Below are 13674 nucleotides of genomic sequence, written 5' to 3' on the forward strand. Positions count from 1 at the left end.
TTCACAGTAGTTTCCTTAGGTGTTGCACTCTTTCTACACTCAAAGGTCAGTTAGTTAACTGGGAAGATCAGGACTGGGAGAGGGGATATTTTCAACTAGTCCCGTCTCTGGGACGACCGAGCTATTTGGCCTTAGGAAAATCACTATGCCTAGCTGGAAGGACATTTAGTTCCTTCCTCTGTTGACATGCATGGTTACCAAAGTCTCCTTCTAGCTTTACACTCTGATTGCATGATTCTCCCCACCTGTGTGATTTTAATAGTAAAGTCATCAAACCCATGGTAATGTGAGAGTTTCCCTGAATTGACCAGATAGCCATGGAGGCAAATCCTTCTTCTCTTCTTGAAACTGAGGAGAGAAAGTGGCTCCAGAGTTCTGGCAGATGCTATAGAATGAGGAGGCAACCTTGTGTCTTGCGAATTGATGTCTTGGGGTTTGATTGCTAGGAGGGGAAACCTACTAAAATGATTCTTAGCAAAATGGGGGATTTACTGGAAGGACACAGAATTTTCATAGAACTTAAGGGCAAAACATTTAGCTGGATCTCACAAGGGACTGGGGAATCAAAAACTGAAAAGAAGGGAACTAAGATGATCACCTCTCAGATAAGTCTTCTCTTTTTCCATCTTTCTCTGCTTATCTTGATTTCCTTTTCATCATTCCTGTTGCTCTCCCCTTTTTCCCATCAGTTTTGAACAACTTACTCATGCCTAACCTAATTCTAGGTTTAGACAACATTTTAATTAAGCATGCAAGAGTGGAGTCCTGTAAGCGCATTGCAAAATCCATGCATGTGAGACTTTCTAGGCCTGTTTGAGTTTAGTGTTCATACCTGGTCTTGTTTGCTGTGGCAATGAGTATGCTTCATTTAGCTCAGTGCCCATTCAGAAGGGGCTCTCGGAGCACATTACCTTATATAGGGATTGGACATAAATACCCTCCTTAAGATTATTTTGGTTGCAAGCAACAGCAATCGTCTTTGACTAGCCAAAAAAGAAAAAGTTTTGGAATTATACAGGGATATCTCCTGTAACCAAAGGAAACAGGGCAGGTCCTGGGTCTTTGGCAAAGGGTGTTAATAGATCTTTTCTATAAGGAAGTGCCATTTGTGTGACTCAGTTCTAATGAGTAACTATATTCTCTTTGTGTTTCTGCCTCATTTAAAATTTCTAGGGCAAAGAGTCTAAATGGTCTGGTTTAGGATATGCCCTCATCTGAATTAATCTGTTATGTAGACAGGGGGCATAATAGCGCAACCGACTTGTCTCAGTTTTCCCAAAACTATCCCAGTTTAAGCACCGAAGAGTCCAGCATCCTGGTATCCCCCTCAGCCTTTAGCAAACCAGAGTAGCTGGTCACACTAGGACATGGTCACTTGTGCATATGTGACCCATAAAAGGGCTTCCTTCTTCCACAGCCATTCCTAAAAAAAAAAAAAAAAAAAAAAAAAGAAAAAAGGAATTGTGGGAAGCTATAAGGAAACATTTCACAGAGCGTCTATTATATTCTACTTCTTGGCATCCATCGTGGACACACACACACACACACACACACACCCCACACACATCACACCACATACACACTCTTTTCTTCCCATCCTTTCAAAAATATACCTCTCCACTGTGCAATTCAGTTATTTCACGTACCACCACAAAAGGTTATTTCATGTATTAACCTTCTGAATGGGAGAAAACCCAAAACTGTGACATTTTACTTCACTTAGAGTTGATGTTCTGTCCTTTAAGTACAGAATTTCTACATGATAGCCATTCCTCATTTTCTACTATAATCCTACCTTCATATATTGCAATGTAGGCCTTTTTCTGGCAAAAGGACAGAAAAAGAAGGGAAATTTATGTATTATAGCATTCCGTTTTAAAAAGGCAAAGAAAGGGCTTGGTGTGCAAGAGAGGAACACTAGTAGCAAGCAAAACAAACAAACAATAAATGCAACAGTCCTCTTTACTGTAGCTGGTATTGAAGCTTCCTTCTTGGCCCATTCCATAGTTCCCTGTGACTTCAGTTAGCATATCAGTTGGTTGGGGTGATTTGCTCAATGGGGCAACCTGAAGGGTATGATCCCTTGTGGTCCTGCCTTTACAGGGTTGTGGTAGCCATCTACTGCCTTTACATCTGGGTATGGCAGTTTGAGAAAGCACCCTCAAGGATAAAGCACGCCATTCATAATCCATTATTTTTCTTTGATGACTAGGACAATCCCCCCAGCCATATTTTCTTTGATGGCTAGGACAATCCCCCCATGACTCATTGTTTTGTCTATTCCCTTAGATGATCCCACTGATTCCGTTGCAAGGAGTCTCTGAAGTCCAAAATTTTAAGCACAAGGCACAACGTTCTTCATGATCTGGACTTATTTCTTTGCTAAATACTTTGCTAAACTCCTGGCCAGCTACCTGTGCAAGCCAAGCTCTCACTCCATAGCATCCTTCTCCTCTGCATGTCCTTCTCCACCTTGCCTGTCCTTTAACTCTTATTCATCATTTACTTCAGTCTCAATTGAAGAGTCATTATTTCTAGAAAGGCTTCTCTGTCCCGCTCCCTACACCGCACCGTTGCCTACAGCACCACCAGAGTGCCTCTAACCCTTGATGGTTTCATTGCTTTTCTATCTGTGTTTCTGTGCATAACGTTCCCGAGGAAGCGGCCGCTGTTTGTTTTATTCTATAGCTAGTTCCTCGCCCTGAGTGTAAGCTCCACGAGAGCGGGGGCTGTCCTCTGTTCATTCCATCCCCAGCCCCTGCAGCAGTCCCGGGTTGTTGGCAGGCCATATATAGCAGGTGATAATAATCTGAATGATGAAAGAAGATACACCGTCTTGCGGCGTGATTTACTTCTGTTTTTACTTATGTCTACCTTCAGCTAGATTGTGAGGGCGGAGGTCAGTGTCTGAGTCATGTTGAGCCTCACTGGGCTTGAGCAGAACAGACGCCTGGTCAAGCATTTGCACACTGGTCGATGGATACACTAGAAACAGCAGGAGCGCGAGAGGGGATTCTTTTGGCGCCTACCTCGCCCTTTCAGGCCAAGCCCCCGCCCTCATCCCTTGCCCGCCGCCGCCGGTCGGCCGTCGCCCGCTGCCGGGCGCTGGCGATCCCGCTCCCTGGTAACAGCCGCCCTGCCAGGCCGGCGGGCCGGGAGCGGGCGGGGGGCGGGACTTCCGGTTCCGCTCGCGACGAGGACCGCGCCAGGCGGAAGCCCGGCTCTGGGCCAGGATCCGAGAGTCCGGACTGGAGGTGAGTTCGCAGCCGGAGCGTTGCAGGCACTTGTTTCCTCAGTGGATGCCTTTCGGCGCGCTGCCGCCGGGCGCCGCGGGACTGGGAGACCGGGTAGGGACGGGAGAGTCCGCACCTCCCGCGCGTGTGGAGGGACAGCTGGAACCCCAGGCTTGGGAGAAGGGCCAGGACTGAAAACGGGGAACTAGGAGAGCCCTAAGGGCAGCCGTGAGGGGCTGGGGAGGGAGGCAGTGGGAACCCTGAGGCCAAAGAGGCCCTGAGACAGGAGGTTGCGGATGACACGGGGCAGAGATGCATCTCCGAGGAAAGTAGTCATTCGTGGGGGCGTGTCCCGGGTCCTGGCGGATTGTCTGCGAGAGTGGCATGAGATGGTAAAGGTTGGCTTCCAGGGAGAGGATAGAGAAGAGGGAGTCAGTTCTCTGAGGGTCGTAGGTGAGAAGGGCGTCTTGACCTAACGAACCAGAAAGATGACCAGCCACCTATTGGATGCTGAACTCCTGTTGCTTCATTTGCAATTCATGCTGGTTTTTAAAATTTATTTTTATTTATTATTTATTTATTTATTTTTAAGAAATGTATCCCGCTCCGCGCGTGTGGATTTCGGAAAAATGTTGTACATTCCTAGGGACCGCTTGAACTCTTGCTTCACTCAGATTCTGCGTTTCTTTGTCAAACTGATAGTAGTTGAAAGTCCTCTTCAGCCAAGAAAGCCAACCAGTTTACCTTTTGGACTCTTCTCTGCCCTGCAGAGTTTAGCTTGTCATATTTCCTTTGTCATGGATTGAACTAAATGCGTTTAGAATTATGGTGATGACCTCATGGAAAGCCAGTGCTGTCAATGTTTGCAGTTGCAGCTCATTGTTTTTTTGCCTAACTTTCTAACACATTTTTTCTAAAAGTTATTTTGTTGGGTTCATTCTTTTACTTTAACCAGTAAGAGCAATTTTACATCAGGGTGCAGCAAATTACTAGCAGTTCTTAAGATTTTACTGTTCCTTTTTATTTCTGCGATAAGGGAAATATATATATATGTGTGTGTAAAACGTGTATGTATATATATATGTATATATATATACACACATACACACACACACACACATATATATATATATATATATAAGTATTTGCCATTGTCAGTGTTTTTTAAAAATATTGATAACCCAAGATCTATTGTTACGTACACATTTAGTTTTCCCTAGTGGCCAGTGTTTAGTATGTGGGCTGATTTTTATTACCAAGGGTAATTATTAATTTAGTTATTATTTACATTGTATTTATGTGGATGTGATTAATATGTGCTTCCTTATCTACATCATATAGTGTCTCACTCAGTGTAATTACAAAGACTTACTTAGCTTTTAAGTATTGAAGCTTTTAAGCTTGTGAATTGAATTTTTGCAAAAAAGTGGGCAGGGTAGCTAGGAAGAATCATAACACTGTCATTGGTGGAGCGTGAGATGTGATGATTGCTTTGCTTGTTTCAGATATTTCACATTTCAAAGGTTAGAAGATTTTGTTTTAAAAATCACCGTATTAATACAGGTAGCTTTTAGGTATGATTTGGTGGTCTGACTTGAACTAATTCAGGAAAACTACAATATTTTGTATTTATTGGACTGCAGTGTCTTTCGAGCTTATAAATTATTGATGGCCTTGAATATCTATGCTTGAGTGAAATACACAGTTAGTGTCCTTATGTTTTGGAGGACTGCTGGTATTTACAAGTGTAAAACAAGACCTAAACATAAACAGTGCCTTAGCATGTAAACGAGCATATTGAATAATTTTTCAAATTACAAAATGAAGACACTGATCTCTAAAGTAATTGAATTAACTGCCATGTTAATTTCTGTATATGTCTTAATTTAATCTTATTTCTTTAAGTAGGCAATACTGTTTATCTGATAAGGCTTGATTTTATTTTTTTTCCACCTTTTCCCATGGTTTTTGAGAAATAAAGCACTTGAGAATGCATGCAAGTCTTTAGACTCTTGTTCATGATTGGAGGAAATGCTCATTGTTGAAATACAAGTGCACCTGCCTTCTTGGGCAAGTTGGGCTAGCTATACATATGAATGGTATGTTGACATTTGATTGCCCTGTGTTCTGGAAAATCTTTGGAATTGTATTCTTTCTTCTAATTGTTTAGTAAATTTAGCTTTCTCTTTAGATAAATTATTTTTGTTATTCCATAGGCTTTAGATGTATTTTACAGTTTAACCAATAATGGCAGTTTTCCATTTTATACAGTGAATTACTAGTTATTCTTATAGATTCACTATTTATTTCTGCTACAGTGAAATATGTACAGTGTCTATATTAGAAGAACTATGAAAATAGTCATAACCAAAACACCGTCTTTATATACACAGACATTTGTCTTCCTTAATCACTAGTTTGTAAAATATGAAGTAATTTGCTAAATTGAACTTGTTGGTTCTATGCCCTTTGGTTATTAACTTTCTTATTATATAGTACGTTCTCAGTTATCTGCATACCCTAGTTAGAAAGCCATTTCCTGCCACTTGTTAGAATCAAGAAGATTTGTTACAGCTGGGAAATACAGTTTTTGGGCAAGGAACTACCAGACTGTTGATCTGCTAACTTATGGTCCAGCTGCCGAACTGCCTCTGATGAAGAGCATAGCCCTTAACAAGGTTGACTCACACATACTAAAATGACTGCTTTTAGTATCATTTTCTGTTCTTTTCCTCTGGTGAGTTAGATGTTTTCTCCAATAGTGACCAAGATGACTAGGACCTCAGAGTGATTCAAAAGGGGATGAGTCACTGCAGCCCTGTTGGTAGGGCTCTGTCCATTCTGACGAATCTGATCCCATAAATCTTGGCAAATTTTCCAGTCTCTAGGCATGCAGTTATGACTGTTAACCTGTTGTTTAGATTATTATTATTTTTAAAATACTTTTAATACTAAATCATAATTTGTTGGATTATATAAATAGACTTAGTTTTGCTTTGAGTGAGGCGTCACATTACATTATAAACTTTTCTATTAAAGTGATAGGTTATAACTCACAATGGAAAATATTGTAGAAAGCACACCAATTGCCCTTAACCTTTGTTGTTATTATTTGTTTTATTTTTGATTTTCAGAGCTTAAGGAATAGAAGAACTATTGAATAAGTGATTTGCATGGGGGTGGGGGAAGTTGACCACTAGCAGTGACCTACTAGGGGTCTTGATGGCGGGAGCTGTCTGTTATAGTTGGAAAGAGTATTTTAGCACTGAGGTTTCGAATTGCCAGCTCCTGGTGATAATATAGCAGAAAGACTTTTAGTTGGTTTTATTATAGTTTTTAAATTCCGCACAGATGATGCACTCCTTTGTTACCTGCAGGGGGCTGGGAGAGGAATCCCTTTCACCTCTTGTGTGAATGACCTGGAAGAGCTTCTTGAAGCAAAATAGTACCAGTTTGATTTTCACTGTGTTAGTGTATAATTATGGTTCTCCAGAGAAACTGAACCAATATCACATTTATGTATATATATTTTTAAAGAGATTTATTTTAAGAAATTGGCTCATGTAATTGTGGGAGTTGGCAAGTACAAAATTTGTAGGTCAGAGCAGCAGGCTGGAACTTTAGGCAGAAGTTGATTCTGTAGTTTTGAGGCAGAATTCTTTCTTCTTTGAGAAACCTCAGGTTTTACTCTTAAGGCCTTCAGCTGATTAGATGAGTCCTAACATTATGGAAGGTAATCTCCTTTACTTAAGTCAACTGATTGTGAACATTAACTACATCTACAAAATATGCTTATAGCAACACCTAAATTGGCGTTTGATTAAATACCTGGGTGCTATAACCTAAGCATGTTGACACATAAGGCTATCCATCACAGCATTTAAAATACTTTTGGTGTATTAAACTAATATGCGGCATATACAATATTGCCTAGTGAATAGGAGAATATTGATATGATTTGGCTCTGTGTCCCCACCCAAATCTCATGTCGAATTGTAATTCTCAGTGTTGGAGGTGGAGTCTGGTGGGAGATGATTGGATCATGGGGGTGGAACTTTATGGTTTAGCACCATCCCTCTAGTGCTGTCTCAGAGTTCTCACGAGATGTGTTTGTTTAAAAGTGTGTAGCACCTCCCACTGTGCTTGTCCTTCCTCCTGCTCCAGCCACGTAGGACACATCAACTTCCTCTTTGCCTTCTGTCATGAATGTAAGTTTCCTGAGGCTTCCCCAGCTATGCTTCCTGTACAGCCTGTGGAACCATGAGCCAATTAAACCTCTTTTCTTTATAAATTACCCATTCAGGTAGTTCATTAAAGCTGTGTGAGAACGCACTGATAAAACTATTGAAATTCATAGCCCATTTACTTTTTAAGGGATTTAAAAACAGTGAAAATCTGAGTTTTCATTCATCTCAAATAAAGAATGGAAAATTGACAATTTAATGGCCCTTGCACTCTCTGAAATTAAAAGTTACTCTCTTTTTGTGGTTTTAATATTTATATTTGATATAATTATGTGCACATCTGTATATATATAAAATATGTGTGTGTGTGTGTGTACACACACACCTTTTTTTTTTTTTTGAGACCGAGTGTTAACCTGCTGCCTAGGCTAGAGTGCAATGGCACGATCTCAGCTTACTGCAACCTCTGCCTCCCAGGTTCAAACGATTCTTCTGCCTTAGCCACCTGGAGTAGCTGAGATTACAGGCACCCACCACCATTCCTGACTAATTTTTGTGTTTTTGGCGGAGATGGGGTTTAACCATGTTGGCCAGGCTGGTCTCGAACTCTTGACCTCAAATGAGCCACTTGCTTCAGCCTCCCAAAGTGGTGGGATTACAGGTGTGAGCAACTGCACCCAGCTAAATGTTGTATATATTTTTTAAATTTAAGGTGTTTAAAAATTTTTTCAATTTTGTAACAATTTTTTTTGGCTGTTTTTAAAAGTTTATGCTCTTGCTAATCTTTTTGCTTAAATATTTATATCTGGGAATTAGTTTTGTGCTTATTTAGTCTGATTCCTCTCATTTATGTTCACCAAAAGGGTCCCAGAAAGGTGAAGTGATTTACCCAAGTACCATAGTTAGTAAAAGAACCAGAATTTGAGGCCAGATCTCGTTGTTTCTAATCCAGTCCCTTTTCTGTTACAAAAGTAGTTATAGTTAAGTGAAGCTAATGAAGGGCAGATTTTCTGTAGAGAGGGTAATTTTGAGTCTATTTAAGGGAGTATGAATTGATCTTTATGAGAAAGTGATATTCGAGCTATTCAGTTACATTAGGGGAAGGATGAGCAGAGAGTAGGCATATCATAAAATATCTAAGTAGACTACATAACTACTTGGGGCACATAGTGATGTGTGATACCCATGGGGCTGGAAGGGATTTTGCAAGTTAGCACAAGCTAGCCATTGGGTAATTCATAGGGGATATTTCAAAAGACCTTAAGGATAGGGAGCACGTGGACCAAGAGACATTACTGAGAAGGCTTCCTTTCTGGAGGAAGTTAAAGATAGAAAACCATGGTGCTTTTGGAACCTAAGTGCTTGGAAACCCTCCAGCAGAGAATTTTAAGGACTCTTTGGGAGACAGAACATTATAGGACATAAATGGATATTCTAGAAGGTTGCCAGATTTCAGGCATTCATTTGAGCTGAATTATGGTAATAATAATAACTGTCATTTGTTGCTCACTTGCAGTCTCAGCGCAGTTGAGAGACCTTAGGCAAGTTGCTGAATTTATGCTTTACCTGCAAAATATGCATAGTGATAACTATAGTACATAGTCATTACAGGAAATACAAGATAATGTGTGTAATGTGCTTAGCATAATGCCTGCCACATAGTACTCAAGAAATTATAGCATTTGTTATACTATATCATGGCAACTGGCTGAGGATGTTATTAGAAGATATCACTAGAATGCAATCCCCTTTTTCCCATTCTCTGTCTATTCTAGCGGCTTTATGTTACTCCCATAGGTTTTTTATATTTTCATTTTTAAAAATTTATTTTATTTTTTTGTGAGTGCAGAAATACGCTTATTCATCCAACGGGTCTTTGGCATGCTTTTGCCTTCAAGTTTATCATTTCTAAGCATGTACATGTCTCTGGCCATGTATGGAGTACTTCTCTACCTCTGTGATCAGCAGGCCTATTGTTTTTGAATGAACTATGCACCTTTTGGCTGTATTACATTGCAGATTCCATCTCTTCGAACTGAAATGATGTTCTTAACTACAGTGCTATCTCCAATTAATTTTATTACTCTTCCTGCTCTTTTTTTTTTTTTTGCTTTGGAATATAACTATTCAGATGGGGTTGGGAAGGGGAATGGAAAGCAGAAGCATTTGAAGTAACTTTTCTCTTTAAAGGGTTCTTCCCTTCAGATTTTGGGTAAAAAAAAAAATAAACTATTTTGTCAGATGCCGGCTCCAAAGATAATTGGTTAAAAAAGACATTTTCTGGGATGATGCATCTTAAGTTCTGAAAGCACTTAAGGATTTGATATGGTTTGGCTTCGTGTCTCCACCCAAATCTCATCTCGAATTGTAATCCCCATGTGTCACATTCCACTCCCTGGTGAAAGGTGATTGAATCGTGAGAGCAGTTTCCCCTATGTTTTTCTTGTGATAGTGAAGTTCTCTTGAGAGCTGATGGTTTAAAAGTGGTAGCACTTTTTGGCCAGACACAGTGGCTTATGCCTGTAATTGCAGCACTTTGGGAGGCTGAGGTGGACAGATCACTTGAGGTCTGGAGTTGAAGACCAGCCTGGCCAACATGGTGAAACCCTGTCTCTGTTAAAAATAATACAAAAATTAGCCAGGCATGGTGGTGGGCACCTGTAATCCCAGCTATTCAGGAGGCTGAGACAGGAGAATTGCTTGAACCTGGGAGGCAGAGCCTTCAGTGAGCCAAGCTCAAGCCATTGCACTCCAGCCTGGGTGACAGAGTGAGATGGCATCTCAAAAAAAAGAAAGTTGCAATTTCCCCTGAGCTCTCTCTCTTTTCTGCCACCATGTCACTATGTAAGACATGCCTTGCTTCCCCTTCACCTTCCACCATGATTGTAAGTTTCCTGGGGCTTCCCCTGTCATGAAGAACTGTGAGTCAGTTAAAACTCTTGTTTATAAATTACCCAATCTCAGGTAGTATTTTTATAGCAGTGTGAAAATGGAATATACAGGATTGAATGACCTATCTGGGCTCAAGATCCAGTAGTGAGATTACTAGATGATGATGCATAGATGCATAGAGTATCTGCCTCAGTTTTGTAGTATAATTATTTCTGAACCAGACCTGGAAATCATTTCACTTATGAAGGTTGGTAGAATTTGCATTTGACTCAGAGTGACTTGGTGTGTTTACCTGTCATTCTCAGGGGTCTTTGCAGTGCTTGAAGATGTATTAGGAAGGATTCTTTCTGGAACACTTCAAGCTTGACAAAACCTCTCTATATCATTTTGTATACTAAGTTTGCTAGGCTTTAAATTTAAGTTGAGAAATTCATGTATTTTTACTTTTTTTTTTTTTTTTAAGATGGAGTCTCACTCTGTTGCCCACACTGGAGTGCAGTGGCACGATCTTGGCTTACCGCAACCTCCGCCTCCCAGGTTCAAGCAATTCTCTGCTTTAGGCTCCTGAGTAGCTGGGATTACAGGTGCCCGCCACCATGCCTGGCTATTTTTTTTTTTGTACATTTAGTAGAGACGGGGTTTCACCATGTTGGCCAGGCTGGTCTTGAACTCCTGACCTTGTGATTTACCCTCCTTGGCTTCCCAAAGTGCTGGGATTACAGGCATGAGCCACCGTGCCGGGCTGTACTTCTACATTTATAGGCAGAAAAAGTTCAACAAAGCTTGACAGAGGCTTTCAGGGGAAGAAAGTTTGAATATTTTCCTTGTAATTTAACAGGGTTTTTAAAGATGTAATTATATAAACATTGAATTTTCAATAATGATTTTTATAAATGATTTAATACAGTTTGATCATGAGATAGAACAGCTTCATACATACAGACCTCAGTGTTTCAAATCATAAGGTTTTCTGTTTCACAATTCTACAGTTAGTAAGTTTTGGTAATCTACAGTAGCATTTGATTTTCAGTGAGACGTGCTGGCAAATTATTGCCTCTAAAATATCAGAGTGAATGGAGTGTTGATCATTATATTTGTCCCATAATCTTTGGTACCTTCTTAAAATCTCCTCTTCCCTGCCCTTTTATTTTTTCCTTGGATAATGATGTTTTCTCATCTCCTAAGTACCCGTGCATTAAAATCATCCATTTATCTTTTTGTCCCTTAACCTCTCTCCCAAAGGAGATCTGTTTCTCTCATAACTGTTAGCTAGTCTGAATTATCTAAGTTAATTCAGAATAAATTGTGGAATGACTGATAGACCTAATCCCAAAGTAAATTAGGATGCAGAGAAAAGGGAACACTTATATGCTGTTGGTGGGAGTATTAAATTAGTACAAACTCTGTGGAAGACAATGTGGAGATTTCTCAGAGAACTAAAAGTAGAACTACCACTTGATTCAGCAATCCTAATACTGAGTATGTACCCAAAGGAAAATAAGTCATTATATAAAAAAGATACCTGCACTCAGTATGTTTATTGCAGCACTATTGACAATAGCAAAGATATAGAATCAACCTAAGCAGCCATCATAGATGACTAAAGAAAATGTGGTGTACACACACACATGAATACTGTGCAGCTTTAAAAAGAATGCAGTCATGTCTTTTGCAGCAACATAGCTGGAACTGGAGGTTATTATCTTAAGTGAAAGAACTTAGAAAGTCAAATACTACATGTTCTCACTTATAAGTGCTAAATAACACATACACGTGGAAGTAGAATGTGGAATAATAGTCACTGAAGACTGGAAAGAGTGGGAGGGTGAGGGATGAGAAATTGCATAATGGATACAATGTACATTGCTTGGGTGATGGTTACACAAAAAGGCCAGGCTTCACCATTACACAATATATCCATGTAACAAAACTGCACTTGGACCCCTTAAATTTATGCAAATAAAAATTAAAAAGTAAACAGCAAAAAAGTATATGTATTTCAAGTGAATTTTGTAAAACTACAAAGTCCTGTTCACCTAAAGAATTAGCAAAGTGTTTTAATATATGTAGATTGCTTCCTTGTTTACCTTGTTACTTCACATTTTTTTCTTTCCTTTTTTTTTTTTTTTTTTTTTTGGACTCCCGGTATCTGAGAACATATTTCTTCCCTATAGGAGTTGAGAAGAGGAGGAAGAAAAATGGGAGGAGACAGGATCTTTTTCAACTTGACAAATAGGTATAGCTACTTCTTGTATTTTTTTTCCTTCTCCAGGTCCTCAGTAATCTCATTACATTTTTTTTTGTTTAAGTACTCTCTGACGAATGTTATATGCCTCTTAGTTACAGTTTCTCATCTCCCAACTTGTTATAAGATAAATACTTCTAATTTATATATTAAGTTACATATTCATTTATGAAACTTATTTTATTGTAGAACAGTAACAAGTTTTATTGACACGATACATTTTTTTCACCAAGGAGGAAAAGTCAGCAGTAAATGTGTCCTACTTGTTGAAAATGCCTCTAATGATCCTGGCCTCTATTTATTAATCATATATGCCAGACACTGCACTGGGCATTTAATATATTACCCATTTCTTATAACAACCCTTATATAAGGTAGATGTTTATATTTCACTTTTGGAGAGATTAAGTAATTTGTCTAAGCTTGTGTTACTTGTAAATGGTGGAGCATATTTTAAAGCCCTTCTGCTTCTGCTTATACAATGTTTTCTTCTACATTTCAAAAGCACCTTTAATGATTTGGTACCTACACCTAAAGCACTTTTTAGAGAGGGTAAGCAGCATGTTGTTTCTACGTTTTTTTTTTTTTTGTTTATCTGCATACTTCTAAAGTGTTTTATTTTCCATTTGTTCCACTTTAAGCATTCGTTAAGTGTAACTCAATTTTTTTTCCAAGGATGGTACCATAATTAATGTAGCATCTCACGTAGTTGAAAGTAGCAGATACTTTAAAAATATTTGCTGCATCAATTCAAAACAATAACAAAAAGAGAGGTGGCAGTTGATGGAGGGGGGCTATTCACATAAAAATTCATTTCTGTTGGAATGTGAGGCTGGAACCTTTCTCATATTACAGCATGCTTCAGGGCAGGGCTAGAATCCAAGCTTTGATTAAAATCACCCAAACTCTTTTTTTCTTTGCTTTACAACCACAAGTTATTGCCAGCTGAAAAGGATAATAGAGGGCAATGATGAATGCGTTTCCATCTGCTGCTGCTGCAAAAAATTTTGTTTAGTTTCATTTTTTTTTAACCTAGATAAAAAGGCTGCTTTGAAATGAAGAGTAAATTAGTGGCTACCAAATGAGTAGTTATTAGATTGCTGCCCTAGATGCCTGTTCA

The 13674-nt window shown here is 39.3% G+C and overlaps 1 protein-coding gene and 1 long non-coding RNA gene across 3 annotated transcripts in view; one reads left to right on the top strand and one right to left on the bottom strand.

Moving 5' to 3' along the window:
- Window positions 1–598: 598 nt before the first annotated feature.
- LOC119470834 lies at window positions 599–2218 on the bottom strand. Its single transcript, XR_005199801.1, has 2 exons — window positions 1614–2218; window positions 599–1423 (listed from the first exon to the last, which is right to left on the bottom strand). It is a non-coding gene; the product is annotated as an uncharacterized LOC119470834 (long non-coding RNA).
- Window positions 2219–2689: 471 nt separating this feature from the next.
- The window catches only part of DISP1 (dispatched RND transporter family member 1), a 163791-nt gene continuing 152806 nt past the window's right edge, over window positions 2690–13674 (top strand). Inside the window, exon 1 of one of the 2 annotated variants that reach the window (XM_017526373.2) lies at window positions 2690–3254. The gene's annotated coding sequence lies outside the window, so the exon portion shown is untranslated. The other variant, XM_017526372.2, reaches the window with a different exon arrangement.

The sequence above is a fragment of the Cebus imitator genome, unplaced genomic scaffold, assembly GCF_001604975.1.
Source record: "Cebus imitator isolate Cc_AM_T3 unplaced genomic scaffold, Cebus_imitator-1.0 Scaffold42, whole genome shotgun sequence".
Classification (NCBI taxonomy): domain Eukaryota; kingdom Metazoa; phylum Chordata; class Mammalia; order Primates; family Cebidae; genus Cebus; species Cebus imitator.